General features: G+C 37.9%; 7 pseudogenes across 7 annotated transcripts; 5 read left to right on the top strand and 2 right to left on the bottom strand.

Annotated features, from left to right (window-relative positions):
* Positions 1 to 1,321: 1,321 nt before the first annotated feature.
* Positions 1,322 to 2,569, top strand: AT3G42713 (annotated as a pseudogene; the record flags this gene model as incomplete). Its single annotated transcript has 1 exon — positions 1,322 to 2,569.
* A 3,373-nt stretch (positions 2,570 to 5,942) lies between these two features.
* On the top strand, positions 5,943 to 8,105 carry AT3G42712 (annotated as a pseudogene; the record flags this gene model as incomplete). Its single annotated transcript has 1 exon — positions 5,943 to 8,105.
* A 3,224-nt stretch (positions 8,106 to 11,329) lies between these two features.
* Positions 11,330 to 12,361, top strand: AT3G42711 (annotated as a pseudogene; the record flags this gene model as incomplete). Its single annotated transcript has 1 exon — positions 11,330 to 12,361.
* Positions 12,362 to 13,308: 947 nt separating this feature from the next.
* Positions 13,309 to 14,007, top strand: AT3G42710 (annotated as a pseudogene; the record flags this gene model as incomplete). The annotated part of the gene is made up of 1 exon: positions 13,309 to 14,007.
* A 1,128-nt stretch (positions 14,008 to 15,135) lies between these two features.
* On the bottom strand, positions 15,136 to 15,798 carry AT3G42700 (annotated as a pseudogene; the record flags this gene model as incomplete). Its single annotated transcript has 1 exon — positions 15,136 to 15,798.
* A 1,870-nt stretch (positions 15,799 to 17,668) lies between these two features.
* On the bottom strand, positions 17,669 to 21,443 carry AT3G42690 (annotated as a pseudogene; the record flags this gene model as incomplete). The annotated part of the gene is made up of 9 exons: positions 17,669 to 18,268; positions 18,405 to 18,489; positions 18,567 to 18,868; positions 18,955 to 19,083; positions 19,175 to 19,264; positions 19,366 to 19,488; positions 19,569 to 20,519; positions 20,625 to 20,985; positions 21,055 to 21,443.
* A 3,588-nt stretch (positions 21,444 to 25,031) lies between these two features.
* Positions 25,032 to 25,561, top strand: AT3G42680 (annotated as a pseudogene; the record flags this gene model as incomplete). The annotated part of the gene is made up of 2 exons: positions 25,032 to 25,116; positions 25,308 to 25,561.
* Between the last annotated feature and the right edge of the window lie 1,091 nt (positions 25,562 to 26,652).

The raw sequence follows: 26,652 nt of genomic DNA, 5'->3' as shown, positions 1-26,652 counted from the left end.
TCTTGTTGAGTTACCTTTTATTGCATATCCGTACTTAAATTTGTTGCCTATATGGTTCTACACGACCATGTGATCGAGTAGGGCACTTTCGTTCTCGTTTTTATTGTTTGAAACTTGAATTAGGATTGTTACTAGAAACCCACCATCTTTATATATGGCTTAACTTAGTTGTTTATGTATACATCTTGATTGCTAGCAATAATAGTAGATTGGATTGACACCCCCTATAGCTGCATCGACATGTTTGTGTTTAAGGGGAAATTGAACATCACATAGCTAGGTGTAAAAACCTAGTTATCAATTTGGTGTCGTTGCTAATTCATTGTTGCATTGACCATAGCGAAAGAATCTTTCAACTCTAGTGATCCACCCATATATACCCGATCCTTCAAATAATGGCATCTCCACATTCTTCAGAAGGTTTTCACGAATCTCAGGCCTAATAGATCTATCGCAAGGTTCCGGGACAGAAGCACATATCTGAGTTCGACAATCTTGTGATATTGGTTGTTGCGACTGACTTGTGCCTCCGAATTCTTTCACCGACTCAATTTTGGGCAAAGAACCGATAATCAAACCAATTGCCTTTCAACCGCCTCCAATTTGCGATCTTGAGAACCAATATTGTCCCCCAAAGTCCCGATCTTGGAATCTAGGGTTGCTAAAGGTGTATCGGAACTTCTCACCTGCATACCCAATACACTGATCTTATCGTAAACATCTGCCAAACGCAGCAAATTCCTCCGCTTGAGAAACCTCACGGATCGGAGATAATTCTGACTCCATTACCATCTTCGATTTCTTCTTTTCCTCTTCGACAAAAAATCCTAAATTACCTGCGTTAGATTCGATCACTGCTCACGAGAGCACCAATTGTAAGATTGAAACCCGAAACTCTGTATTATCTAAGAATTGTATACAAATTGTCACTGGAGAAGAGCTCTAAAACATACTCTAGATCATCACTCTCTCTCAAATGTCACATACGACATTCACAACAACAACAAAATGCATAAGCTTTCTAAAAAAGCTAAACTATTGTTTATGTACACTTTAGTATTCCCACGTATCTTGAACTGTAACTCACGGGCTCCTCACCTACCTTCCCGCTCGCACGTGTCTCTCTTCTCTTCTTTCTTAAGTATACTATTAACGGTCTATCAGAGACTTGATTGGAGAAGAGATTCAATACCCAACGTCTGTGGAGCCGAAGACTTGACCGGAGAAGAAGGAGATCCTTAAGGGGTTAGAGCGAGACACTTGATCGGAGAGTTCGATGGTAGTGAGTGATGAACATATACGTCGTTTGGTTTTGAATTGAACAAGAATGTGTTGTTTATTGTTCTTGTTTTAAATACAAATTTCTTATGTTTTAGCAATTTTCTTTTGAAACTGGTACCTAACGTGTCTGGTACTTGGGATTACCTCTCTTGACTAAGCATATGTCACTGGCAGATTGCCTGCCCTTGCTAGAAAAAATCAGGGCACATATCAGTTATTGGAAGAATCGGTTTCTTTCCTATGCAAGGAGGTTGCAACTACTCAGCTCGGTAATGTCTAGCCTAATAAATTTCAGGTTTTCGTCTTCCAAGTGCATGCATAAAAGAAATCGAAACGATATAATCAGCTTTTCTTTGGTCTGGGCCAGACTTGAACAAAAAGAAAGCTAAAGTTGCATGGAAAGATGTATGTCGTCCAAAGAAGGAGGAGGGCTGGGGCTGAAATCTTTTGTTGAGGCTAATAGAGTTTGTTGTTTTAAACTCGTCTGGCGCATCACTTCAGCTTCTTCTCTTTGGGTGGATTGGATTAAACGTGAACTTCTCTGGAATGGCTCTTTTTGGTCTATAAAGCATAACGCACAATCTGGCTCTTGGATGTGGAGAAAACTTCTCCAATATCGACAACAAACAACACAATTCTGTTTTATGGAAGTAAGAAGTGGTCTGCAGACCTCTTTCTGGTTTGATAAGTGGTGTTCACTAGGACCATTGCACAGTCTCTTGGGGCACCGTTTGGACTTCAATCTACATCCACTGTAATCGATGCTCTTCGCTTTCACCAGCGTAGACTCCATCACGCTGAAAACCTAAACAAGGTTGAGCTCAAACTAGATCGCTTTAGAAACAGAGTTCTCTGCTCCGAGAACGATGTTGCTCTTTGGCGTGGCTTAGGAGACAAGTTTCGACCCAAATTCTCCGCTAAAGAAACTTGGGCTCAACAAAGGTCTCCAAGTCCTCTGCAGCTTTGGTTTAAAGGTATCTGGTTCAAGAACTCAACCCCAAAGTCCGTGCGAAACTCGCGACCACCTTTTCTTCTCATGTCCCTTCTCCAATCGGGTGTGGGAGAAACTAACTAATCGGCTTCTCATGTCCCATCTACACGCTTCCTCATCTGTTATGTGTTTCAGGCTACAACTTACTCTATCTGGGGTGAACGCAACGGTAGAAGGCATGGCGACCTACCACACACTTTGGACCACCTCATCAAGCTCATTGATCGAACAGTACACAATCTGTTAAGCACCATAACCCACCTCGGCTCTAACAAACATCATGAGGGATTCTGTTAGCAACGCGATGGTCTAGTTCTTCTTATTTTCTTTTTCAGAAACTTTTCATATTAAGGTTGCATATATTGTAAACAAGGTTTTTTTTTTAACTAATTTTGCATTTAGTAAAAAAAAAAAAAAAACAAGTCTGTTGATGATAAATTAGAGGCTAAATCAAGAATTAAACCTCTAATCAGTCACAAAGTAGTAGCAACTCATTCACCAAAACGTTCACAAAACAATTGTCATGTTGTGGCAAAGATATCGCATAACAATCACTATACTTAGCGACGACATTGCGACTAAATAGTGAGCACTTAAATCGGTCGCTCATCCCCTTATTATTAAAAGGGAAGTACAAATTGAAATTTTGTCTAATTTGGCCTCAATTTTAATTTCAATTTTGGATTTTGTTCTTTGCTATTCAAAATCATTAAGGGTAATTTGGTCTTAACAATCTCCTAAACTTTATATGATCCGATTCAATCTAAACCATTTAATAAATTAATTCCCTTCAATCTAAATTATTATTTGATTTAATTCAAAAAAAATCTCAATTATTATTTAGTTATGTTTAATTCAAATATTTATATTTATAAGTTTAGGATATCAAATTTATTCAAATATTTAGTATATATAAGAACCAAATAAACTGATTGCCCGTGGTAAACCGCGAGTTAAATCCTAGTTAGTATGTTATGCGAGTGAATTTTTTAACACAAGTTGTTTATCAAATACATGTTTTAGTCGCAAAGAAGTCGCAAGTAAAGGGTTTTGCTACTGAATAGTGACTTCTTATGTAGTCACCAGTTATCTCATTTTTTGTCCTACCAAAAAAATAAATTAGTTGTTTTCTTGTAGTATACGGTTGCGAACTTGTTTGTCAAGGAGTTTGATTAATTAGGTCTCGATGTGGGCATGTCTCCATGGGAATGAGCATTCCACTCTCTCCATATGCAGTGAATCGAAGCTTGGAAACGTACCAGAGCAAGAACAATTATGCTGTTTCAAAGGTTTGTTTCAACTAATGGTGAATCGATTCTTGAGAAGATGTTTATATATCATCTTAAATGTTCCTTACTTACATGTTTAATTTGTGAGATAATTATATTGATCTGCTAACAAGTTGATTGACCCTCAAAAAATCTTTGTAACCAATGTTTTTTTTTGTTTTTTTGGCATGGATTCAATTTTAGGTTAAACTCTTTTTGTAAAACCTCAAACTTTTATTTTATATGCCATTCACATTCCTATATAAAAAAAAAATTCTTAACCAATAACTAAAAATATTTAATTGTTCGTATAAGTTTTCAAATATTGATCATTTGGAAATCCTCAAAAACAAGTAATTAACTCTCTTTTTTGTGTGCAAATGAGTAATTAATGCTTAACCATCAATTTTTCAGAATATAAAGGAAATAAAGATAGCCAAACGAATTTAAAAAACTGCTTATCTAGGATCTCCCTACAAAAATAGTTGGAGACATATACAATAATAGGACGGGTATAGTAATTTTAGGTTATTAAAGGTATTTTTTGTAAAAGTAAAATGTTATATTTGCTTTACTGATGTTAATATGACCGAACTATAAATCTGATCTCTTTAAAAATGTTGAAAATTAGTAATTAATTATTACTTGTGTAAATCAAATTTGGTGAATTAATATGTGAACACAATGATGAGTTTTACGATGAAAGAATACGAAAAGAAAACAAATGATTCCGTTGGATATGACACTTATAAATAATGTGCATATATACAAATGAAATAATACAGAAGGAAAATGACGGAAAAAAAGAATACGTATGGAAAACAAACAAACAAATTAAATGTGCTCTCTATTGCCAAAACGTCTGAACTCTTTTTATCCATCAGAAGATTCATGAGTGTATATGCCGGATTTTTGATGCATCTTATAATCTATTCCGATAGCTCATTAGCATTATCATAACTCCACAAGGTCTTTGCCAGTTTGCTTCTAGGTTGCGTTCCTTCATCTTTGTGGCATAAAAATATTTATAGAAAATCTAACCAGAAATGTAGAATTCCCATCAACAAAATTATATTAGAGCCAATAGAGACATATATGAGAATATATTAAACATACATGGAAATGGATAGTGACGTGGACTTGTACGAAGAAGCTCTCATTGTGTTCTTGAATTAGAAAGAAATGCTGAGAAATGATCTCTTGATCTTGAACCTTGATCGGATGAATTTTAAGGAATATTTTCAAGGACTCTCTGAACATTGCAGAACTCAAAATAAGGTAGAGAAACATACATTATGTGGAAGTAGAGATATGTGGGTCACCTTAATGTTCCGTTTCTCATTCTCACTGCAGTTGATCTTTAATTGCTTCACCTGTTACAGAGACTTTGAGGGTTAGTTTATATATATATAAGAGATGTGAATGAAACTCACGTTGTGCTTGAGTTCGAATATGTAGAGCTGGTGGTGAAACGTGATCATTTTGGAAACAGAGACAATGAATCTGAGACAAAGAGAAGTACGTAAACAGGAATATCATGGATCATAGATATATAAGAAAAAAATAGAAATCGGATTGTCGAAGTGTGAGAGCGAGATATGAATTTAACTCCAACGTGAATTGGTTTTTAGAGGAAGATGAAGGGTTTTAAATTTTTTTTGATCTGGTACCAAACTTCCAAAGATCGTGCGATCGTGGTGTGGTATGCGAGAAAATTAAGGGAATTTTATTTTCAAAAATATTTTTACGTGGTTTCTATCATTTACCAAAACTCGTTTAATTTATAGAGATATGTTGAGAAATGATACGTTTTTTGAACATAATTAAGGAACTAGTACGGTTCCTATTCATAATTAGAGATTGCACCGGGCCCACCGTTCTGTGAGATACAGAAGTCTTGAGATACAAAAAAAATGGGCCATATTAGCTTTTGTGGAAATTACGGTAAGGGCCTTTCTTTGTTTTGTAGAACAAATCAAACCCTCTAGCCGAGTTCTGGTTTTTGTCTACGGAAGTCAGAGTCAAAGTTGATAATTCGCAGAAAGGTATGGGCTAAATGAAATCGTTAATGGGCCTTAAGACAAATATTCACATTTATTATCGTTGTTTGCAATCTAAATTGACTTCTTCGTCGTCAAAATCAACGCCGGAGTTGGAGCTGAGAGAAACTATGGCATTTATGAGCGTATCTAATCAACGAAATTAGTTAACAGGTTGGTGAATAAAATCATATAATACTCAGATTCTCTTTAGGTTTTCTCGAGATTAGCTAATTTTTTTGGAGGGAATTTTTAGATTTTTTTTCCATGGTTAAGTGTTTTATAGCAAACAAATAAGAGGATGATTGTCAGTTTGGGTATTGTATCTTTATTGCTAAGGACCTTCAACTCAGATAATTTACTATGGAAGGTGAAATTCAGAACAAGAAATTTTTAAATTTAGTTCTTACTAATGTTTTAAAGTTTTCTTCCGTAGAGACTGACTATAATGGAATTTCATTTGCAGTGGATGATTTTGTTGTTGTTCAAGCCGGTCGATGGATTTTGTATAGCACAGGTGAATGGGAGTTCAAGATGGATTCTTGTCGTCACGGGAGGGCGATGAGGTTGATGGGGTTAAAAAATTTAAGGGATTTGGAACTTCAAGTGCGACATCTTTTTGGAATGGAGAATTCGTCCATATCTCTCGAGCTTAGCTACATATTCGAGGACCAAATAGCTCTTTTAGCTGGTGTTCAGCCGGATCCGACGATGATTGGGTCTGATTGGCACTTTAGGTGCTTTAAATCCTTAAGTCTTGCTGATAAATCTGTCAATTTGTTTGCGTGTTTTAGAGAAGGCGATTCTGTTATAGTCGGCCCTACTCCTAAAGCTATAATCACTGGCACAACCGTTGCTAAGTGTTTGGAAGCTGGAGAATCATCATCTCCAGGTATTCTACAGCCTGTCGCCAAACCCGTTACGATAGTGGAAAGAGGGTACTTTGCTGGGTTGCTATCTTCTGTTCAAGTGAATAGCACAGTCTATCCTTCCAACCCCCAGCTTCCTATTGTACAGAGTTTAGATATTAGTGAAACATCCGGTGACTGGGGCATAAGTGATGAACTTCTGTTAGAAGCCCTCGAAGCAGTGGAGAAGTCAGCTAGTGGAGTTTTGGTCGCTACCACAGGCGTTAATACAGTATTACCGCCGGAATTTCTTGCTTCAGGTGTTGCCCCAGAGTTTTCAGCAGTCTCTTATGATTCCTTTTCTCTCAGTTCCGGGAGTGAATCTGAGGATGATGGGTTAGATGACGATGATCACACTGTAGGTCTGCTTCATGTGGAAAAAGAAATTGTTGTATATGAAGACAGTGGGGATGATGATTTTGTTGAGCAGCCCCCTAGGAAAAAAGTTATGCAAAAAGATACTCATGTTGGTACAATGACAGAGTTAGAAGCTACATTTCAGAAAGGTATAACCATTGACCAAATCTATGGGTTCGACGACATTGAGCCAATGTTTGGAGATGATGATATGGATGCTAAAGCGGGACATGTTGACTTGAGCAAAGAGGATGACAATATGTTTGTTGGAAGGACTTTTGCATCGAGGGAAGACTTTAGGATCGCTTTGTCTATTTATGCCATAAACCGTGTTTTCCGCTTCAGATTTACTAGGTATGAGAAACATTACCTGGTTGCTGAATGTTACGATAAAAAATGTTGTGATTGGAGAGTCAGAGCACACCAAGTGGGGGACAGTGAAGAATATGAGGTGAGAAAGGCAAAGCTGGATCATATGTGTAAGGTTGAGACTAGGAGCCGCTTTGGAAAACATGCCACTTCGAAGGTTGTAGCTGCACTCTTAAGGGCTAAATATGCGAAGGCGTTTTGTGGGCCAAGAGCGAGAGACTTACTCGAGTCTCTGTTGAGGGAGCACAATGTGCGGACAACGTACTGGAAATGTTGGAGAGCAAAAGAACTTGCTGTTGAGACTGCTCAGGGCACGGATGAGAGCTCTTTCTCCTTGTTGCCGGTATATCTTCACGTCTTACAACTAGCCAATCCTGGCACAATTTATCATTTGAAAACAGAGATTGATGACGTTGGTGATGAGCGTTTTAAATATGTTTTCCTAGCATTTGGGGCTAGTGTAAAAGGGTTAAAATTTCTGCGGAGGGTTGTTGTAGTAGATGGGACACACTTGTTTGGTAAGTTCCTTGGCTGTCTTCTTACCGCTAGTTGTCAGGATGCAAACTTTCAGATTCTCCCTATAGCTTTTGCTGTAGTGGACAGCGAGACAAACGAATCATGGTCATGGTTTATGAACAAGCTTTCAGAAATAATAAAAGATGGCCCTGACTTGACGTTTGTCTCAGATCGGAATCAATCAATATTCAAAGTTGTGAGCCTTGTGTTCAATCAAGCACACCATGGAGCTTGTTTGGTCCATATAAGAAGGAACGTCAAAGGCAGATATGTGATAGGATCACGATTGGGCCTAGTGGGCTTCGTACAGGACTTATTGTTTAAGCCTGTTTTCTTTAGTTTGTCTTCTATTTATCATTGCATATGGTCTCTATAAACATTATCAAAAGATCAATAAAAAAACAATCAATGTCTTCTTCTCCTTTCTTCTTCTCTTCTCATCTCTGATTCTTCACCTCAACCTCTATTTCTTCTATTTTCTCATCTCTTTTCTGTTACTTATTTGATAGCCCATTTTGGGTGTTATCAATTGGTGCTTTCATTGAGAGTATGTCTAGTACACCAAATACATTTGAACTCGAGTCACGGGTGGTGACTGGTACACCACAAACGCAAGAGACAACCGAAGAACGAGAAGCACGCCGTGATAAGGAGATGCTGTGGTTGCAAGATTCCATCAACATCCTCAACATTCAACTTCGACACCTCCTCCATGATGTCTTAAACTCAACTTTTTCTGTGAGTAATTTCGTCGAACATATGGTGGGTGTTCAATCTCACGATGCTTCTGGCGAATTTTGGACCTCTAAGGTTCCCATTACAGCTAAAATTCTCAGAAACAAAATGATTCTTGTCAAGGGAAGTTACCACAAGGTTCGAAAAAGAAAAATGAAGAAAGACCATCGTTCTCAATCTTTACATCTAGCCTTTCGAGTTCGTTCTCCGAGAAATAAATTGTATCTTGGAGAGGATAGATTCAATTCGATGGCTGTAAATCTGGCGAAGGAAAAGCAACACACAGGGAGTCGAAGAGATCGTTTCAAGCAACAATTTCACCAATTTCAGAAACGAAGAGAGAGGGATAGATATCGAGTTGTGATTGCCTCATTCAGATCAAAGAATAACAAATGGGTGGTTGCAAAGAAGGTGGAGAAAAACAGCCCTCACACGTTCTCGTTTCCTCCTCTGAATCAATCGTCGGTGAGTGTTGGTGATGTGTTGTCTCACGCTGATACAAACTTCACTAGTGATGAACAATCCTTTGAGTGTTCTTTGGCCAAGGAAATGAGTATACAAAAAGGTGCAGGAACGTGTGCTACGTCGGCGAAGGAAATAAGTAAGGTGATAGTGAATGCGAGTAAGATTCATGGAACGGTAGAGAAACAAATCGCTGGTTTGTGTATGAGTAGTAGAGTGTTCATGAATGAGAATAAGAAAGAGGAGCTGCTGCAAAAGAATTATGAAATAGTAAATCCAGAGATCATTGTTATAGCTAAGGTAGTGGGAGATTTACCCCTGAAGCATATGTGTCATGGTGAAAAAGTTCAGGCTCTAGCAATCCAAGATGGAACTCTGCACTTCCTCTCTGGGCTTGATAATCACGTTTGGGAACCTGGGGGAGTAACTACTGAGCTAGAGAAGTGGATATTGTTAGAGAAGCTTTACCAAATTAAGGGAAGAATTAGGTTCAAGGAAGTCTCTGGTTTTGATCAAGAAGCATGGATTGGAACAGAGAGAGCTGGTTATGATAAACAAAAGTTGATTATGCTGCTTGTTAACAGAAGCTTAATGATGCAAAAATTTTCAAGAGTCATGAAGTTATTGGTGGGTTGGAATCAGAAGTTGCTGATTGCATATCACGGTCTAGAGATTAAGGAGTTATCATGGTTTAAGGAGCTTTATGCAAAAGGTTCTCTGCTGGAAGTCCTTTCTGTTGAAATTGTCAGATGCAAGGCTTATGTTGTGGAGTGGCTGGTTGTAGGCCAGAAGATGCAGACAAGTCATGACTTTTTCCCAAATTGTTGTTCTGCTGGAAACCAAACCTCAGTCTCTAAGCTTTTAGGGGAACTGTTTTCTGAGTTTCTGGCAAGTCGAGTATGGGAGCCTGGGGGGTTCCTCTTACTAGTTAACCGAGTTCATGGGGAATGGTTTGATAAGTGTTACAATTCTGACCCATATGTGAAGTTAATGCGGAAGCAAGACAGAAAGGATTGGATCATTTTTGGGGTTAAGGATGAAGACCTTAAGCAAAGTACTACCAAAGTAAAGATGAGAAGAGAGCTACAAGACGATTTTGGAACTTTTCTTCACTACTACCTTAATTTCCAAGTTAAGGAAAGATTAAGGCTCAAGGAATTCTCTGATGTTTCCCTCGTTAACCGAGTGTGGAAACCTGGAGAAAAGTTAACCAAGCAAGTTCTGCTGGGCTGGTTAGTGGTATTTCACGGTTGTGATAGAACCGTTGATGATGTCGAGTGTCTAGCGTTTCGAATTTGTACCGACATGAAACGACCAGTTGATTCTAGAATAGCTAGCCGTGTATGGGAGCGTGGTGGTTTAAACGTGAGACAGGTTTTGTGTAATAAATTAGGAGATGAGAAGCTGTTAATGATGTTTGCTAATAAGGGATTGGAGATTATACAAGTTCATCGAGTGTTGAAGTTAAGACTGCACATTCCACAAAAGAAGCTACTAGTTATGATACAGAAGCTCTTTGTATTAACCATTGCTTTTATTCACCTTGAGGACAAGGTGAGTTTGTCTGGGGGGAGTAAAGGTATGGTTAAAGAACTGGGTAATGATACATTAAAGAAGAAGCTAAGGAGTTTCTCAGAAGTTGTTTTGATTATAAGTTTAAGAATCACATATTTAGAGGAATGTTGTCTTAAGCACAATGAAGTGAAAAGAGATGCTCAAATGCTATCACTGGGAAACGGATGGACGATTGGTATAATTACTGGTGACACACGACCTTTTGATCCAGGAGGAGCTGATTGGGTGTATGAGATAGGTAGAGTATTGAAGCCAATCGAGAAGTTTCATGGAACCGATTGGATGGTCGAAACGTTTTCTTCAATGTGGCATGAGAGGCAACAAAGACCTCAGTATATCAAGATAAATGGCACTAGAGTAGAAAAGGAAAAAAGAACTCAGAATATGAAGCTAAGAATCAATGAAGGTGATGCTATCAAGAAAAAATTTCAGAGTTTCATTCACGGGCTGGGAAAAAGATTCAAGGTTCTTAAAAGCATGCTAGTGAACAGGATAGTGACGATGAAGGAGCCCAGAACATATCTTTTTGCAAATCATTTGGCAGAATTTCTCACCAATGGTGTGTTCCACTTGCTAAGGCCACCAGAGGTACGTGAAGGAGTTTCTTTGTTATGGTATCTGATTAAATTGCTGATGCACAATGGAAATAGTGAGAAAGAGAGAGAGAAGCGTGTAGAGTGCGGATTAGCGATGAGCCTGCAACTTGAGGACAAGTTGGCTCTTCGAGGGGAGAGTATTGATAGGATCACGATTGGGCCTAGTGGGCTTCGTACAGGACTTATTGTTTAAGCCTGTTTTCTTTAGTTTGTCTTCTATTTATCATTGCATATGGTCTCTGTAAACATTATCAAAAGATCAATAAAAAAACAATCAATGTCTTCTTCTCCTTTCTTCTTCTCTTCTCATCTCTGATTCTTCACTTCAACCTCTATTTCTTATATTTTCTCATCTCTTTTCTGTTACTTATTTGATAGCCCATTTTGGGTGTTATCAATATGGAAAGAAGAGTGGCCTTCCAGCGTTAGTGTGGCAAGCAGGTAACTCCTTTCGTATCAAAGATTTTGATGATATATGTGAAAGGATAAAGAAAAGGAACATGGGCTGTTGGAAATACATAGAAGAGATGGGACTTGCGAATTGGAGTAGGGTTCATTTTACAGGGGAGAGATATAATTTGATGTCCAGTAACATTGCTGAGTCTTTGAACAATGCTCTACTACCTGCTAGGGGAAGTCCTGTTGTGGCATTGTTGGAATTTATAAGGAAAATGCTTGCTAGGTGGTTTGAATCACGAAGGCTTAAAATATCTAGATTAGTTGGTGACATTCCGATTTCGGTTAAAAGGGAATTTATGAAACGGTTCAAAGGTGGTTTGGGAATGTCAGTTTTAGCCGTTGGGGCCTGGGATTTTGAAGTAGTCGCAAAGGATGGAGTACAGTTCCACGTCTCTTTGGAAAAACAGACTTGCTCTTGTTTAGAATTTCAGAAAATCCGAATACCGTGTACGCATGCAATGGCTGCAGCTCATAATAGGGGTTTGGAATTCAGAACTTTGGTTGGAGAGATGCATAGGCTAGGAATGTGGTCACCAACGGTCCAACAACCAATCCTCCCTGTGCGCGACCCGTCTGAGGTTGATGTCCCTGAGGAAATAAGGGTTCTCTGTTTAATGCCCCCGATAACAAAAAGACCTCCCGGTAGACCTCCGAAGTTGCGGATTCACTCGGTTGGGGAATACGAGGTAAAATATTGTTTTATACATCGACAGATTTCTATATTAGCCCAAGGTAACTATAATTTATGTCTGCTGTAGGGGAATAAAAAGTCTAAAACGCCTAATAAGTGTGGGAGATGTGGAGGTGTAGGTCACAATCGCGTTACATGCAAGAATCCCCTCGGTTGACGCTATGGCTTTTTACAATCAATTGGGAAGTTTTTGGTAACATATGGAGTTTTTTGGTCCGGTTCCTTTTTGGTTTTGTTAATTGGTGGTCATTCATATGAAATATGGTTGGAGCTATTTTTCAGAAGAATGTCTATTTTCTTTAGAAGCGGTAATGTATATCTCTTTCAATGTATATATCTTTTAATCTATGTATGCATCTATTTTCAATGTATGACCCAACCTTCAATGCTGATGTATTGCATTTAAACTTTTTGTTTTTATTTCCCCCCCCCCCCAAAGTAGCTTATTTATATTACTGAACGCTTTTTGCCAGACCATTCTCGACTTTGCTGTACGGATGAATTAAAATAGATTGACTTACATAACGGTACATCACTATACAGATGGTGATGTACAAATAACTGCCGTTTAACTGTACAGATGGCGCTTTGCGTATCCAGCGTTTGTGTGGCAAACAGGTTAATAACAAGAGAACTCTAATATCCATGATTGGCTAGCAATTATTTTATATTGCCAGACTCATTTAACTAGTTTTTTGCAGTATCGCAGATATTTCCGTACAGTACTTCATATCGTTGTACAGATAACAACGGGTCATGCTTTTCTTTTCGCTGTACAGATGCGATGTACAGATATGTAAATCAAAATGCTTACTTTTATAACGCCGTACGCAAATCTTGTTTTTTGTTGGAGTGGTTAATTTAAACATTTATATTTTTTAAATTATAAGATGACATAAATATGTTTGGTATGAGAATTAATTTATTTCTCAACTGTAACTTCCCGAGCTACTATATTATTTCGGATTATATATAGAGATTATACAAGAGAGTAAAATTTATATATAACAACCCCTAACCTAACAAACTATCTTCGTTTATTCTCATTTAAAAAGAACAATATGGGTATCGAAATGCCTGACATCCCTGATGATATCTTGGCGAAAATTGTTAAGCTTGTTGCTGATGATCGGTGGTGGCTACTTGGTCCTATATTGAAGGCTGGCCGAAGGGGTAGAGACTTGGTGTACAGAGATGACGTGTTGAAGGATGCGTGCATATACTCCCTCTGTTCTGATCCAAGTGATTTGTTCACTTTCCGGAACCGGGAGACCGGAATCGTGATGCAAGGGAGGTACCGTCCATTTTTCGAAAGATGTCTCAAGGCTGGAAACAAAATCGTCATATATTATGAGGGTTTAAGGGTGGTGGCTGAAGGTTGTGACCTCAAGGGGGGTATAGAACTTCTAGCTTAGTTGGTTCCAGAAGATGGCGCTGCAACCATAGCTTGTGGTATATTCTCTATGTGTGTTGGAAACGAAGAAATGGCGGTTCATTTCCTTGAGCAGTTCGGGATTTTCCATGCTCCTTTAGGGACCGAGAGAGTCAGGGTTTGGGGAGAAGAGTTGGTCAGGGAGTTACGACCATATCGGAGGATAACCCACACTGCTTACCGGAAGTCTTTTATCTACCCTATGTGCAAAGGAATCCTGTCGCCGGATTGCGCCAAGGACTGCGCTGTTGCTTCAGCTGGTTATGAGAACTTTTGCAATGATTGTTATCTATGGTGGTTGTCTAGGAAGGTTTGTCAAATGATCTGAGTCCCAAACTCTCGTTTACTTTCCTTTGTTGATCAATGTTCTAAAATATCTTGCGATTATGTGGTTGTTAGTTGCTACTATTAATCCCTTGTATAATTATTGATCTCTCTCTATTGTCTTTAGTTTTTTTGTATAATTATTGTATTAGTTTCGGCACTTTTGGATGTATCATATTTGTTTATGTAATATATTTTTTCTATGATTTCCGTAACATTTCGGCATGTATGGGATTAATGTTCTCCATCTTATTTACTCGTTATAACAATTCGAACATTATTTTTTAACTCGTCCTAACAATTCCTTCATTATCTAACTCGTCATAACAATAAACGATTTTTCTATACTTAAGTGTTTGTGTCATTATCCGTTTTGTTCTTTTTATATATATACAGATTTGTCCTCCTTTGTGTTTCTTAGGCAGAAATGATTCCCTCCTTCAAATGAACAAGATTTGGGATATCTTTCGGTTATGTTGTGATAAGGTGAGAAGCCAAATGTACCGATGAGTTGATGATATGATTTAAATTCCTGACTTGACCATGCACTTGCCTATCGTTGGATAGATAAATGATTTGACATGTGTTTCAAAAGTATCTATATTAGTTGTGCTGAGTCTTACTCCCTCCTGACAGTAATTATTAGTGTTTAGAATAAAATATTAAACCAAACATATTATTTGAATTATTTCCATTACAAACTTTGGATGGTCTTCTTACGCATACAAGCCGATTTGACAGTAGTTCGAACTCCCCACTATCGAAATGGCTCTTTTATTTTTTTAAAATACAGAAAGTGATATCACTTTCTCCCTCCCACTCATACTCACAATTACTGCTTTTCATGCAAAAGAATCTTCAATGTGCCGTTGCATGACCTTAACTATTCATCGAGAATTAGGGACTTTGTTATGAATAATAATACATTATTACTTACGAAATTCAAACCTTAACTGAAATACAATATTATAATTATACATTATAATTATACAAGCAAATCATTCCAACATTTTTCCAAAGTTGGAATGATCTTACAAAAGATTACATAAGCTTACATAATCATACCAAATGCCACATAATTATATTTTTAACTTAAGTAGAATATTATAATTTTACATTAATACTAGAAGATTTAGAGAATTTCGCATATACGTAATGCTGCATTGAAGATGTAGCATCCTTCGCAATAAAACTCTTCTTCATACCAATAAGCACAATCACGGACACATATCCTCTCAGAATAAGCGAACTCCCAAATCGGATCAAAGGTATCTTCATTAGGAGGTTCATATGAGAAGAGTGTTTCAATCAAGCCTTCACATTCCATTTCCAAATCTGGCGAGTAATTATTGAACCAAAGACGATCTCCCAACTCATCGAATATCATGTCGAAGGTAGCTCCAGCTAAATCACCTCTACCAGCACACATTTGGAACATCGCATATGCCACATTTGCTGACTCATGAGTAGGCACAAGTTGATTTAACAAAGCAAGAGAACCCGAGATATCTCTCTCTCGGGTTATTAAACGTAAAGCTTCATAATAAACAGCTTGATGATTCTCAACGTCCAAACAATGTGTAAAGAAGGTTCTAGCAACCCCACATGGAAATATCTTTTGGGGCTCAAGACACAGAGCTGTTAAGTTCGCTGACTGTACAACCTCCTTAGACAGCCCAATGTCCCTTCCTTGTTTGTTGGTGAGTATTACTGGAGCTAGGTAATAGGCGTCTTCATCTCCAAATTTCTTTACTATGATTTGGAATATATCGTCCGGTAGATCTGCCAGAGACATAGTCTCTTTTTTAAAAGGTAGAGAAAGATTTCTTAGGGAGGAAGAGAAATAGATAACAATGAGATTGGTTAGTTGCAGATTTTTTTTTTTAGTTATGGACTGTTTTTGTTCCTATTTATAGGAAACTAAATAATCAGTACGATCATCACAACCCTAACCTAACCGAGCTCATCATAAGTAAACTAAACAATATATAGAACATGGCTTAAACCTCGGTGGCTTTGGAGTCAGCATAACGTACAGATTATAGTTCCGTACACCCACCTAGCTGTACTGAATACCAACCAACTCTTTTTAAATAAAAAAGGACAAAAATTTAAATAGAACCACATAATATGATATCAATTTGAACTCATAAACAATGTGGGAGACTTTTGAGTACTGATGTCATTCCTTCAGATGGATTGTAAATATAGTATACAGATGTAGTTCCCCTAAAATACAACAGTATTGTACGGTTTCAGCATTGTACCAATCACCGAAGTAGTCCTTTCATAAACAAGACCTGAATACCATACTCAGTGTACAGATGCTGGATCCCGAATTGCTACATAACTGTACAGTTTCAGCATTGTACCAATCACCGAAGTAGTCCTTTCATAAACAGAATCTGAATACCAAACTAAGTGTACATATGCTGAAATCCTGAATTGCTAGTTTTGTCGTACGGTGTCAGCATTGTACTAATCACCGAAGTATTCCTTTACATAAGCAGAACCTGAATACCAAACTAAGTGTACAGATGCTGAAATCCTGAATTGGTACATTACCGTACGGTTTCAGCATTGTACCAATCACTTAAGTAGTCCTTGACATAAACAGAATCAGAATACCAAACTAAGTGTACATATTCTGAATACTTGAATTGCATAAACAATGTGGGAGACTTTTGAGTACTGATGTCATTCCTTCAGATGGATTGTAAATATAGTATACAGATGTAGTTCCCCTAAAATACAACAGTACTGTACGGTTTCAGCATTGTACCAATCACCAAAGTAGTCCTTTCATAAACAGAAACTGAATACCATACTCAGTGTACAGATGCTGGATCCCGAATTGCTACATAACTGTACAGTTTCAGCATTGTACCAATCACCGAAGTAGTCCTTTCATAAACAGAATCTGAATACCAAACTATGTGTACATATGCTGAAATCCTGAATTGCTAGTTTTGCCGTACGGTGTCAGCATTGTACTAATCACCGAAGTATTCCTTGACATAAACAGAATCTGAATACCAAACTAAGTGTACAGATGCTGAAATCCTGAATTGGTACATTACCGTACGGTTTCAGCATTGTACCAATCACTTAAGTAGTCCTTCACATAAACAGAATCAGAATACCAAACTAAGTGTACAGATTCTGAATACTTGAATTGCTACACCACTGTACGGTTTCAGCATTGTACCATTCACCGAAGAAGTCCTTTCATAAATAGGTCTAAATTCCCAAAAAGGTGTACAGATACAATCTTCCTGAATATCAGCATTACTGTACGGTTTATTGCTGACTTTATTAACAATCTTCACCTTGTTGAACTGTTTGTTTTGCAATATCATGTTTTGTGCTTAGGTCTTAAGTATTTGGTCTATTTGTATTATTACTAAAGAAATAGGCAATATATTTACAATTACATTCCAGAAAACATTACTTTTTCAAAGAAGTGTACAGATATTGTCTTTTCGATTTGCAATAATGCTGGACAGTTTCACCGAATTGCAATAATTCTGTACTCAAATTAAAGCAGAAATTGCAAACATCATTAGGTTCTAAAAACTCAAATTACACAAATTAGGTTCAAAATACACTTAACATCCTACAATTTCAATATTACACAAATTATATAAACGTCTCTTAGAATAAAACTAGTACTCGTCCTCACATTCAACAAAAGCAGCATAAGTATCCATCGCATAAACCTTCCTAATGCGAGACACTACCTCATCTGTTAGCGCTGACATGTCTGCGTAATCCATACCATGAGTATGCATTTCAAGGAACTTGCATGAAACAGGCCCACAGTCTCCGTCTCCTTTGTTGTCGTACAAACCTGTTATTCGTGAACAAGTGAAAGGCTCTGTCGTTAGGTCCTTTGTCAGAGTAGTGCAGCAATACCTCTTCAGGACCCAAGGGATGTTATGAACTATTGGTGTCATTAGAAATTCCACAGCTTCATCTGGAGTTGGGGACATGAAGGAGTCTAGGATGTCTATGTGTCGCAGCCTCAAGTTGATTACCAACCCTACCCAGTGAGAACATCCCCAGTTCATTGGGACGTAGACAACATCGACATGTTTCAGAAATTCTGACTTCATATGAATCCCAGTAGATTTTCCTGTTACATACGCCTTCACACATGACCCCCAGTCGTAGTTTGCCTTGTTCTCGCATTTCATGAAATCATCATTGTGGGTTGACAGAAGCATTGCAAACCATGTATCAATGATGGCAACCCTCCTTATACGCTTTCCCACGACGCCTTACCAACATGCTTGTTATCAGCTGCATATGCTGTATCATATAGTGAAATAAGTCATGTAAAACCAAATTATTATCCAAGTCAATGCAGCCACGAAATATATATTTTTTTCCAAATGTTACCTCTGTTGTGACCCATGTCTGCTTCGTAGCAATGTCCAAGAAGTGGCCATTAGTCAGTTTGTGACCCGTGCAAATTGTGTATTCTCTGCATTAAGGAATACAGATTTTCAAATCCAGCTTTTCTGTTGTCAACCAAGGTTGTGATTGAGTCAAGGAACATACCTGGTTGGATCATCTTCAAGCAACTCTCTAAATGTCTGAAACTGTCCATCATCCAACTGTGGCAGAGGTGTGTAAGCAGGTTCCTTGGCTCTGCTCTTAAACAGAGCATTTATCCTGGGATCAACGCTGTACTCAGCTGTATCGAGGAAGCGAGAGCGTATAGGAACACGCTTACCCAGAAGTGGCTGACGCACATTGGTCCGCTCTTGAACAAAGTAAGCAGGTGATGCTGCAACAATCGAAGACATATTCCGGTATTTCACGCCATTAAGAGGAGAATCTCCATGCCTGTCGGGTATGATCTACGGAAAAAAAGAGTTACACTTTTGTAGAACATGGCTATTGGCTCAGTGCAATTCAGAATATTAACCTGAGCTATAGGTGTTACCGGTGAATCAGGCCTTTGCTTAGGGGAACCCTCAATTATTGTTTCCTCAACCATTTCTTCCTCGGCCTCTCCTTCCTTGGTTTTGGGAAGGTTTGGAATTGGAGAGGCAGGGTTTTGTGTTTGGTTTTCCTGTATAATCCAACCATGTTGGAAGAGCTTCAATAATGAAACATATTTTATTGGTATGGGAATGCTGCATGTGCCTTTGTTGAATTATTACCTCACCAAAGGTATCATCCTCAATTGCGTCCTTCTCAGCTTCCTTTGCAGTGTCGGTTGGAATAGAAGAAGCAGGAATCTCTGCTATTTTCTATAGTTGCAAAAGAGTACCACCAGTTAATAATAAGAATTACAATAAGCATAAGAGGGTCGTTCGTGATAAGAAGTTCTTTGTGTCTACTTAATTAATACCTCTGGAATATCCATTGCAGTCACACCCTCACCAGCTAATATATCATCCTCAACAGCTATGCTCATAGGTTCTTTTGCAGCTTCAGTTGGCATTGGTGAGGGAGGAACCTCTGTCGCTATTTTCTACATTTGAGCAACAAATCCATAAGATTATCAGTCTTGTTAACGATAAATATTGACTGATATGGTCAAGAAGGCAATACCTCAGAAATAGTCTTTGCTGACCCATAAAGTTCCCATGTACCATCAGAGGTTCCTAAATTCACAGTTGATACACAATCTTTACGATTGGGACGGTCAGACAAACCATTCTTCATACTCGAGGATGAGATTCCAGAAGATAAAGAAGCATAATCTTCTCTTTTTCTTTTCCGCGACTCTGGCATCTCAGTCTTCTCCTTCTCCCTGCATTCAGGTTTATCTTCCTCTGTATTCCCTCGCATATTTTTTTGGGACTTATCCTCTAAATTCTTCATGATATCAGCACTTATGTTGCAACGGAGCTCTACCAGCTGCTTAGCAAACCAAGACTTCAAGTCGGTAAACTCAGCATGTGTCACAAACTGAGAAGTAGAGTTTCCTGCCTTAGTCTGCGATGCCTCTCCGCCATCAGTTGTGTGTTTCACGACTCCAGCAGCAGCAGAGGTTTTGGGTTGAGGGTGTTTTGTCTTAGAAATGGGCTTCTTCTTCCCAGTGGGCGGGGGATCGACAATAGTGGCTTTACGCCCGGCTGACCTCGTAAATGGCTTGCGACGGATAGGGTTCTTCTCAGCCCTCAGCCTTGACTTGGGGTCTTCAGATTTATCACCAACACACCCTGCATCATATGTTTGACTTTGATTTGGTTCTCTGGACCCCAAAAACTCCACGTCATCATCCTCTCCTAATGGAGCTTCTTTTGGTTCTCTTTCTTCAACAAACTCTACTCCGTCCTTGCCTGCTGATTGAGCTTCTTCTGGTTCAGGAACTGTGACACTAGGAGGCTCATTGGGAGAGCATGGGAGGCCGTGTACAGGCCAAGTATGTGAGTTGAAGCGGTGTTTTTGCTTGATCAGAGTGATTATCAGCTCCACCCCTGAATCTTCATCTTCATTTGGCCAACAGAGGTCTCCATTAACTGTTTCTGACTGGTATAGTGTGTATTCCACTGTCAACTGTATAATCAATAAACATATTAATCCAAAATTGAAGATTTTAGGCATTACTCTAAAACTTAACTCTATGTCAATCATATAACCAGTTTAGTGATTATTACTTACATTACCAGCGCATTCAGCGTCAATAACATCTGACTCCCGGAGAAGAATTGTGCGACCTAGGTCAACAGCAGGCCTTTGAATGAAAATCCTAAAATCCGCAGGCTCTTTAATCCTACTACAGAGGGCAGGAATGGAGTTGAGGACTTGCAGTTGGAGCGCAAGTGGAAACCCGTAGCAACAACTGCTTTTTTGTGATAGACGGCTCTTGAGTTCAGCAATAGGATCATTTTCCCCAGTGGAAGGGCCAAACCGTTCCATTGTTGATTCAAAAGCAACTCGACCCCATGGGTAGCTCATAAAGAATTCCAAATCATGAAGCATCTCAACATATGAACTACTTACCCGATGTTGTTTCCTGTTGCTGCAAACTACAACCCCATCAAGCAGGACTATCAATGCGAGACTCAACTTCTTCCATGTTGAGAATCACTTCCTAGGCTCAGCATTGACATCTCCTCTCAGCATCTCAACAACATCCATGACTGTAACTACACACTTCTCCCCAAATAAGCGATTCCAAACAGATAGATAGGCAGGGTCTTGGTGATCTTCTACCTCAGAATCAGTTGGAAGCTTATCACAGTTCAAGCCAGTTGTGATTTGGAATTCTTTGAGAGAGAATCGGAGTGGATACCCCCCATACACAGTCCACAATTCATGCTTTCGTTGTGTCAAAAGCTGTCTAGCAAGCATTCCATGACTCAATTTTGCAGAATGAGAACACCTGGCAACAGGCAGTTCAAATAATTTCTTGAACTGGGAACCTAGCAACACATCCCAGGCCTCGGAGCCCTCCAACAGTTCCACCAGCGTTCCCATATATTCTGGCTTCGAGTATATGTTGAGGCGAACCTTATCAGGGAAGTCGTCAGGATGCATCAGACGGCAAGGGAGGCTAGGGTTTGGAGCCTCGTTTTCTCCGCCTTCGGTTTCATCCGGGGACACTCCGGAGGCTCGGTCATCTCCTATTATTCACAACAGATTCCCTCAAAATCCAAACAATATTTGGACAGTTATCAGATAAAAATTGACTAAAGCATAAACGTTTGAGTTTGTTTGCAAACTAATACGTTTGTGAAAAGTAATTCGGAAACTAATACCTTTGCTAGAGTCGTTTCTGGTGCCTCGTTTACCTTTATTCATATTTTTGGAAATCGTTTTGCTCGGAGACTTCGCCGGAGAACATGCAACATTCGATTCAACTGATACAAAAGTAACAGTAGTCAGATTGTAACCCCAAATTCTCTAAATCTTCGACGGAATCAAAGAAAAAGTCAGGAACCCTAAGCAATTACGATTGGATTGAGTTTGAGGAAAGGAATCATTTTTCGAGTTTGAGGAAAAGAATCGTTTTTCGGGATTACCTCGGTTTGATTCTCTTTTTGCATTTCATCGTTTATTTTCTTGTTTGATTTGGACTGGACCGATTGGATTCTTTGATTTCACTGATTTCTTCTTCGTCATTGTCTCAGAGATTTTGGGAATAACTCATAAATAAACTGGAAAACAGTTTCTCAGAGTTTAGAGAAATTTGAACAGTCTCCAAAAAAACCTCGATTGCAATGTTTCAGTGGCACTACCCGTAATTATTTGTGATTCTGAATGGCAAATATGGTTTCATGGAAAATGATACAGTAACGAACTGTACTACTTTTCCAAATGCAAATAGTAACTGTATTAGTTTTCGAATTACTTTTCACAAACGTATTAGTTTGCAAACAAACTCTAATTTATATGGGCCTTAAAATTAGGAATGTCGGTTTTGTTCATAGTCAGTTTTTTTTTTTTTTTCCTTTTATTTACACGATCTCAAATATATTTTAAACCTGTTTTTATGGAAATTAAATTAAAGAATGAAATAGAAATCTATGTGGCAGAATTCTATTGGTCATGTGATTTGTGCTTTATAAGATAAAGGATTTGCTTTGCATGTAAGGTTTTCTACCATATAACAATAAAACGTTTTTCCCAAGAAAAAATATACAATGTCGTCATCCAAAATAGCGGTATTCTGTATCATCCTCATTTCACTCGCTAATCTTCATGAATGTCTGTCATATAATTTACGCCTTTCTCATAATTAATAATCATTAGTTACCAATATTTTCCATGGTATTTTAAAACTCTTTATTTACTTCTTATATATAGGCAATTTATTCAAAGCCGACAAGTTATTGACAAATCCAATGTCAGGAGAAAAGACAAGAAAACCACCATGCAAACCATAAGGAAATCATTTTGTCTGCACAGACGATCAAGACATGAAAATGAAAACTATCCAAGACTGTTGGAAATGGTGCTAAGATTTAACCCAACACCTCTTTTTCAAAGATTGAAGTACTTTAAAGAGCATTTTATACCAATTTTTTGTTATGCTATAAATAGTAATTATTCATGTGACTTCACTAAATGTAATTGTGCCTACCTTAATTTTGCTTAATAACTTATGTCTATGTAATACACAGTACTAAATATTGTTTATCTCTTTTTTATTTTATTTGTGTCATTTACGTTAACCTTATTCATTTTTAAAAAAATTGTCATATATAATAAATGAGAAACAAGTTTCTGTTTCTTTTGCTCATAATTAACTATTTTTTTTAATTGAATGAAAAAGTATCCAAAATCCCCAAAACAACTACTTATACATCACGTGATGCATCCATTTGAGTTTTTGAAAAGGATTAGAGGAAAATAATGTTTAATTACTTCTTGATACAAACCATATTTGAATGAATTCATCGTACTTGCGTCCATGAAGGTCACTAATGGAGGAGATATATAAGAAAAGAGGGAATTAGTGACTGCATGATGCAACTGATAAAAGCAATTGATAAATGTTGTGACTGGATTGCGACCTTTTAGTGGTTGAATGGTGACTAAAACAGTATAAAGTCGCTAATATGTCGGTAGTTTGAGATTGATTTTAAATATTTGTGGTTTAGTCGCCAAATTAGGCGACTAATTAGCTACTAAACATGTAGACACCAAATTAGGTGACTAATTAGCTATTGTTTAGAGACAATGTTATTTGATTTGGGCCTTTTAATTGGGATTTTGTAGACTCGAACCATTTGCTATAGCTTAACAGCCCAACTATAAAAGCACTGACTCTTTCGCGACAAATTATAATCCTCTCCTGACAACCCTAATCCTCTCACTTCCATTTCTATCTCTTTTATCTCTCTCAATTTTCATGCAAACAAACTCTAATCTTCATCGAGTTGAACCATAATAGATCTCAGTCTTCATATTGTTTTTCGTGGAAGAAGGAAGAGAGGAGGAGGAGGAAGAAGGGTTATGGAAAACGCCTCAAATTGACCCATTGCTTCAGGTGATTAACTGACGTTGAATCAAAGACTTACCAGTCTTCCTAGCAAGTACACATTCACGTCGGGGAACCCTCTCAAGCCTCATATCTTGAGTCTTATTAAAATCATGTCCCAATCGACTAGCCTCCAACAGGTCCTACTTACAAATACTATCCACCTCCGACGATTCTGTTATAGTCGGCGAGGAGCTCTCCTACAGCTGAAGATCTTAATCAGTTCTCTATTTACTCAACCTCGAGGATATAGATTGTCTCAATGAGCCTCTAGATCGAATCAAGTTTGAGAATCTGGATCTATTCTACGTTGAGCGTTTAGATCGAATCAGCCTCCAGAATTGAATCTTCAACCTCCAACGTCGATTCAACCTCCAAGCTCGAATCAACCACGACCATCTCCTCAACTTCGAGCCTCTATATCGCATCACATTTCTCAAGCGCAAAAATCACATGTGGAAAAAGATGAGGAAGCTGAATCTAAGGGACTCAACTCTCTCGGAAGATGTGCTCGCTCCTTTATAAGAGATATGTTCAGTCAGCCCGTGGGCAATATACCACCGTCATCTCTCCCAGATCGGAGTCTGGAACCACTTGTTAAGTATCTTCTCTTACCATCTTATAAATTGTATAGATGCTAGGAATGTCTGTGTAGGAACTAGGAAGATAGGTTATATAGATTATCAAGAAATCTCTGTATAGGAATTAAGAAGATAGATTGTGTAGGAATCTTTGTCTTAACTTAAAATGTGGTTCGATTAAATCTCATTAATTATGTTTTGATTGAATCTTATAGATTGTGGTTAAAGTTTGAATATGTGTACGATTAAAATTTATGTTTCAAGATCGTTTGTAGTTTGATTGAACCTTTGTAGTCTTAAAATTGTGATTTTTTCAATCTTTGAAAATGCTCTTTTATTGTCTAATTTTCCATTTAGCTTGTAGTGGTTACCAAGATTACATTCATTGTTCTTTTATTGTATGTTTCTAATTGCATGCATTTTTTTATTTTGTGTTTGTAGGTATGATAAGAACAAGTTAAAGCTTACCGGATGATTACAAAGGTTTTTACAAAAAGTTTCATGGGTCATATTACAAGAAGTTCATTAAATAAAAAGAAAAAGGCAGCTAAGTTGGTTTTCCTTGAGAATGACGAGTCTTCCGATGGTACTTCGCGTCGATCAGAGCTATCTTAAGAAGAGGATGACAAAATCTTTTTCAAGTAGTGTGCTTCTTTATGTTTGCTTTTTCTTATATTATTGTTTTGAAAAACTGTTAAGAACTAATATTCTTTGTTTTGTTTATGCACTCTACTGTCACAAACGACATAGGAGAATATTCTAAAGTTAGAAGAGTAGGAAATTACACCAACGAGAAGCGGAAGTACCCGAAAAGCTCTTCTTCTTTCACAAGCCTGCAAACACAGCTTAAGGAAGCTAACTGCAAAATGAAGGAACAAGAAACTTTACAAGCAGAGCGTGAAGAAGAGGCTTTGCAAATTGCAGCTGAGCACTTGATGATCGTGAAGTACTTGAGCGCAACCGACCCAAACATTCTCGCCTTCCTCGAGTCTCAATCTATTGATCCCGCTACTGCTGATGTCCAAACATAGGTACCTTTTCCATCCTTCTCTGAATTTGAAAACGTGTGTTGGTTTGAATAAGAATTTTTGTTTTGTTTTGAACATATAGGTTGTTTGGTTTTGAATTGAACAAGAATGTGTGGTTTGTTGGATCTGTTTTAAATACACATTTCTTATGTGTTAACAAGTCTGTTGATAATAAATTAGAATTATAATCAATTTATCAAGAATTAATTGAAGGCTAAATCAAGAATTAAACCTCTAATCAATCACAAAGTAGTAGCAATTCAATCACCAAAACGTTCACAAAACAATTGTGATGTTGTGGCAAAGATGTCGCATAACAGTCGCTATACTTAGCGACGACATTGCGACTAAATAGTGACCACTTAAATCGGTTGCACATTAGTTTGTTATGCGAGTGATTATTTTAACACTCGTTGTTTAGGAAATACGTGTTTTAGTCGCAAATAAGTCGCAAGTAGGGGTTTTGCGACTGATTAGTGACTTCTTATGTTGTCGCCAATTAGCTGTTTTTTTGTCCTACCAACAAAAAAAATTAGTTGTTTTCTTGATCTAGAGACTTGATCGTAGAATTCGATGGTAGTGAGGAATGTTGGTGAGATGAGAGAGAGAGAGAGAGAGAGAGAGAGAGAGAGAGAGAGAGAGAGAGAGAGAGAGAGAGAGAGAGATTGTTGGATAGCATGACAAAATTTATAAATCAATGATAATAGCATGTTTTGTCCTTGAAATACATGCGTTTATAAAATCATATATAATCTTATATGTCACACTGACGAGTGATGGAGAAAATCCGGTGAGAGGAGAAACACAAAATATACGAGGGATAAGAAAGATAGCTTCTAGGAAGAAAGAAAGAGAGAATTGATGGAATCACATATCCAACGAGAGGAAGATAGGAAAAAAGGAATGTGGTGGTGATGAGATTCAGTAAAAGAAAAAGATATCTAGAGAGAGAATGACTATAATGTTGCAGACAAACAAGAAAAAAAAAGAAGAAGATAATAAAAGGATAAGATGAACCAAAAACCCTTAAAAAAACATATAGCAAATAGTGTCCATTTAGTCAAAGGTTATTTCGTTGATTCTTTTCGAGTCTT

This window comes from Arabidopsis thaliana, chromosome 3, assembly GCF_000001735.4.
Source record: "Arabidopsis thaliana chromosome 3, partial sequence".
In the NCBI taxonomy this organism is placed as follows: domain Eukaryota; kingdom Viridiplantae; phylum Streptophyta; class Magnoliopsida; order Brassicales; family Brassicaceae; genus Arabidopsis; species Arabidopsis thaliana.
This window is presented reverse-complemented; position numbering and strand designations above follow the sequence as displayed.